The sequence below is a fragment of the Pecten maximus genome, chromosome 2, assembly GCF_902652985.1.
Source record: "Pecten maximus chromosome 2, xPecMax1.1, whole genome shotgun sequence".
Classification (NCBI taxonomy): Eukaryota; Metazoa; Mollusca; class Bivalvia; order Pectinida; family Pectinidae; genus Pecten; species Pecten maximus.
This window is the reverse complement of record NC_047016.1, coordinates 36,886,101-36,892,022: the sequence shown is the minus strand read 5'-3', so window position 1 is coordinate 36,892,022 and position 5,922 is coordinate 36,886,101. Positions and strand designations below refer to the sequence as shown.

The 5,922-nt window shown below is 33.9% G+C and overlaps 1 long non-coding RNA gene across 1 annotated transcript; it reads right to left on the bottom strand.

Annotated features, from left to right (window-relative positions):
• Positions 1-599: 599 nt before the first annotated feature.
• LOC117321958 lies at positions 600-3,490 on the bottom strand. Its single transcript, XR_004531438.1, has 3 exons — positions 3,357-3,490; positions 2,059-2,852; positions 600-899 (listed from the first exon to the last, which is right to left on the bottom strand). It is a non-coding gene; the product is annotated as an uncharacterized LOC117321958 (long non-coding RNA).
• Positions 3,491-5,922: the final 2,432 nt, after the last annotated feature.

Here is a 5,922-nt window from a genome sequence, read left to right as displayed (position 1 = left end):
TATTGTAGGATTTGAATTTTATCGGACATATTGTATTATTTTTCAACATAATCCCCTTCGTTATCTATACATTTTTGCCCAGTGGTGTTTAAGGGCCTTAGTGATATTTTATAGAACACCTTTTCTTGGCTGTTTAGAAAGTCACTGCATTTGTGACGTCATCATCGGACTGAAAGTGGGTGCCTGAAATAGTTGCTTTAAGTTTTGGAAATAGATGAAAGTCTGATGGAGCAAGATCAGGTTTATAAGGCTGACACTCAATCAATCTAAAGCCACACTCGTGAATGACAGCTATGACAATGACAGACTTGTGAACGGAAGCATTGTCGTTATGGAATAACACACCTTCAGTGAGCTTTCCGCGACACTTATGATTAATATTTTCCCGTAATTAACTGCCTCAAAAGTGAAGCATTAAAAATAGAATTACTCTTAGTAATACCGTCGATAAACTGAACCATCCATAAGTCTTGTCTTTCTAGAATGTATTACATTTCTAGAAGTGTAGAAGTGAACAGGCTTAATATCTAGAAAAACGGGCAACAATATCAGTGTGACCAATAGTGCACAAAACAGTTTTTCTAAACAACACAACACAGTTTACTACAGACAAAGTTCCTTTGTTTTCTCTGTTTTATTTTCCCTCTAATAACAAAATATAAAATTTCAACATGCATTTAACATTCACATATAGATAAAATATTGCGTAACCTTGGTTTTAACAGTGTCAATTGAATTTGATCAATGTCATCAAATCTAGTCCTCATTGTCGAATCCAGTTTAAGACAGTCGGAAATCTCGCCATATAGGACGATTTTATCATCGACGTCATATCCGGTTTGATGGATTTGTTGTCACTCAGTTCAGAAATAGGAACGGTATGAGGAGAAGTAGTGGCCCTAGAAATAAGAAAAAGAACAAACCATATAGAATTGTCAGTGATATACTGTAACATTTAAATGAAGATGCAGATAATGTTAATACTAAACTATATAAACATGCTTTAATATGACAAACGTAGAATTGTTAATGAACACTGGAGCATTTAAGATATATAGTTGATATTAAGTCAGGTGTAGTTTTGCTTGCTGTTATATCAACGCATATATGATCTAATCTATTGTTTTTTTTTATCTATGTGCTTTCTTATATCAATTTATATTTCTAATTAGCATATGTTCGACAGGTTTGTTCAGTATTTGCTCACACAATGAAATGTTAAAAACATTAAATAATGCTCATAGCCATAATATACAGAGCTTTAAAAGAGGGAAATTATAGTACCAGAATGCAAATTAAATTAAACAAAATTGAAGAATATCCAGGCTGTTATATCTGCCTAACACTGAGAAAAATTAAGCTAAAATGTGAATTAAATTTCGGGTGTAGAAGTCACTTCATTGTTTTATTCGCGTCCAAAATTTAAACAATAATACACTGTCCACGAGACAGGTACATGATTAGCGCCCACGTGGACAAGGAATTTGTTACCGTTTTTACATAATCGTACCTGTAATTATCCTGACATGTATATTACGTTGATAGGTATTTATCGAAAAGTTGCGTTAATCCGTGTTAACGCTTAATACACGCTTCTGTTGGTGTGTCAAAATAGGATGTAACAATTTCTACGGTTCCTGTATTCGTGCAGAGTTCGGAAAGCTTGTCTGGTAGATTTTCAGATGATAGTTTGTCAGACGATTGTTTAATTACCTGATTGCCCTCACTGTTAAATTATCCCAGTTCCTATTTACTTGTTGTATTTGATGGTATTCCATGTAGGTCATGTAGTATACCACAGTCGATATTCCTCCCTCTGGTTGTTATTGTATAATGGACAAGTATTTTGTTGCTTTAACTTAACATAACGATACCCTACTGCTGAGAGAAACACGATAATGGATAATCGGGTACAACTTGTTTTGATAGAAGTTGCATTGTATAATAGACTAATATACCACACTATTGTGGCTTTAACGTTACGTAACGATGATATTATGACTTGGCATGGCATAGGATCAATATATTATCTGCAATAAAAGTAAGCACGATACTTACACCAGTTGCCCAGCAGGCCTCCTTGTCGTTGGCCGTAGTAAAATGGACTTTGTGGATTGTTGTATCCGTATTGTGTGTGGATTGGATGGGTACGCCAATAACGTTGGTAACTAGGTCCCTCCGTATGGCACACCATGGTAACTATATCCGTACACTGGAAAACTGTACATGTTTGGTACGACAGCCATTGAATGGATCACCTTCCTAGGGTGACTAGAGTAAGCATATCCTTGGTTACCGTGCCAAGGTAACGGTTGTCCATAGTAACCTTGCTGATAAGTAGGAGGAAATGGCATCCATCCGTAAGGGTTCCCATAGTAACTGTTCCAATTGTAATTATTTGGCAAGTAGTTGGCGCCGTAAAAGCTGTTTGGGTTGTAGCTGTTTCCGTAATAGTTTGGATTGTTTAACATCCCTTGATATGAATTTGGATTGTAGTATGCATTTGGATTATTGTATGAATTTGGGTTGCTATATGTCTTTGGATTATTGTATGAATTCTGATTATTGTATGTATTTGGATTATTATATGAGTTTGGATTATTATATGAATTTGGATTGTTGTATGAATTTGGATTGTTGTATGAATTTGAACCGTGATATGAATTTGGAGAAGTTAATGAATTTGGATTGTTGTTATTGATATTTTGCTTATTATTTAAATTGTTATTGTAGTAAGGACTTTGCTGATTGGACAATTGTCCTGACGTGTACACAGCTGATAAACAAACTACACACAGGAAACAGCTGACCAATCGGACATTCCATGGTAGTATCATCTCGGTAAAGCACAGCTGAAAAAAGAAAACAATTCAAATTCATGATAACTCCTTTATACTGATAGTATTTAACCAAGATTCATTGCTATAGAATTAATATCAACCCATTACTCATGTACTTTATATTTTGATAAAGATAGTTATTGCCATCTAATATAGAAATCTACTACATCTGTTTTTTGTATGTATATATTTACCTGTGGAATTTTGTATACCGTTTATCTAGACAATAATTTGGGAGAACCAATTTATCAATGCGCAAAAATTTTGAAAACACTGAGCGCGCAAAATTTACTACGTTTACAATATATAAGACATTATAAATAAGAAATTATCAACCTTATAAAAAATTCATATCCTCATTGCTTATGTCAACACTAGTGATAATATACGATCATGACAAATAACAACAATATCGATATCATGTCATTCTTCGGAAATCATTCAATATCCTCTATACATCAACTGTATTAAAATATTAACATTAATATTTTCTGACGGCTGAAAGATAATACTTACATTGTAGGAATCAAAATATTATTTAGAGGAACCCTTCCAAGTGTCCGTTTTACCACCTGATGCTTTGATAGTGATTTTAGATTCATTATATAGGGATTTATAAGGAAGTATGACAGATATATTGCTTAGAACACCCCCGATATTAGAATTGGTCATCGTGTCGAATAATGCTCTGATGACGCATAAAGACCAGGAAAACCACATAACTCCGAGTGTAGTATTCGTCGGTACCCTGATAATCGTCATCAGGATATATACGTATATATACTTATCCGACCTGGGTTTGATAGGGTGGATGTGTATCATACTTTCTCTATGAATGACCTGAATTAATCATCAACTTACCTGTATAAAATCTATGGACATAAGTGTGGCTGTCGGAGAAGAGTGGACACGTGTCAAACTTAGATGTGTTGTCTTAGACACCGAGATTAGATTACATGATTATATTGTCTGTGATGAAGTGACCGATTCTATAACAATCCATGATTTATTATTATTATTACAAGCTAACCGGTAATAAGTATTTATATATTAAAGTATTTAAAAGGTAAAAGTTGTAGTAATCCAGACGATTCTGCCGTTGATACATTTATTATGAGGTGTTTACAAAAGAATACGATAGTAGCATGGCCCTATGGTCATAATCAGGGTCAGCTGAGGGAGTCAGATCAGACCTGCAGACCAGACAATTTTAAACAAAGATGCACTGTACATGAGAAGTACACATATTCTAATAGAAAAACCGCGGATAAGTAATAAGATCGACTAGGGTTGAGAAGATGAATTATTTGATATGGCCATAACTGTAAACTGGAAAACGAAAGTAGGTCTAGCCCAACTAGGTGAAGCAAATACTGCTATTTTCGTAATAACTGTTCGTTTTACTTGAAACGATAGCTATGAACAAAATCAGTGTTACCTTTTGTTGCAATTTAGCACATTGGTGTCTCAAAAAATGCGAAAAATCCAGTAATGTTCAATGATCTTCTGTTTTTATTATCGTCATGCATGTTTTCCGGGTCACGTTCTAATAGCATGTGGACTTCCGGTTACGTCATCAAATTCATTTCCCGCGAATTTATTGGGAAATCTAATTACCACTTAAAAGGAACTGAAGTGAAAGAAATAAAAAATGTCTAAATGAAAATATTGTGATCAGTATTTAGTGCAACATTAAAGTTTCATCGTAAATAATTGCTACGATTCGCTAACCTAAAGCATAAAGAATTGAAATCAAATCATTTTAAAATTCACATTTCGTTTCTATTATAATCTAAAATTTGCATCACACAAGATCGTTTAGAAGCTTTGCAGTACTGACTCTTTCAAACGCACAGATGCTTTGATTTGAACAAAGATGGCGACCTGAAGTTGTGTGGCGGTTTAGATTGGAATTAAATTGCGTATATTTCGGCAAGTAAACGTCGTACAATGTTCCCGTGTTGTCAGATCATCTAGTTTTTTCAGTGCGTATCCAGAACAGTTGTTGTTTAGTCGCTACGGTCATTAACATAAAAATTCGGATTATTATATAAATACTTATTTAATTATTATTCAAGAAAAACATTCTGAGATTGTTACCTGTACATTATGCACCTGTGGGAAATTGTATTTGTATAAATATAAGTTATAATATCAATTGATTTATTTAAGCTCACAGGATCGTTTTGCAGATATATATTTTTCTTGTCATCTTGCAATTCTATGCCGGACAAGCATGGGTCAATAATCAAAACACAGTCTACAAATGACTTCATTTATCATACTACATAAAAACAAGAGACTAAATACCCCGGGGTCATTAGGTAATAGAATAGTAAAAGAACCAAGCGAGGTTTTGTGAAGATGGCCGTGAGGCTTAAAAAATGACGATAGGTAACTCTATTGATTCTTCATTTTATTTATACATGTGTATACTTGACAACGTGTCAATTATAACTTGGTATATTGTGATTGCATCACTTCCCGTGTGTTATAGTCATATCCTTTGTTATAGTACTGTAGGCTATGATAAACACCAGCCAATATATTCTACTGTTACTTTCGTAATACCAAACACGTGCGGTGGCTAACAGGCTTGACACAATATATGTCTCATTCAGTTTCAGCTTTTTCACTGGGCGTCTTTATATTGCTGAACTCATGATCAAATCACTATAATACATACAGTATATCATAGGTCAAAGAAAGAACGATATTCAAAAGCAACATTCTGCTTATGGTATATTGACTAACGCATATCTCTGTATAATAAACGTCAAATTGACCTACTATGACACTTGAATATGTAAGAAATCCAAACAATATGATACGTTTTCATTCGTTACCTGTTGTTTATTATCAATAAATATACATCATGCTACCACGGCAATGTTCTTTCTGTCAACATGGGTTCGTGTGTGTTTCCGTCCCTATAGTTACACAAGCACCTCAAATTTCTTATGAATAGTTGCATTTGTTCAAAATATTCCATACATATTTTCTAAATTATCCAATATTCGAATGTCGGCTTCAATGCATTTTATATTATATATGTTAAACCATTGTCTAGGACAATGCTGTT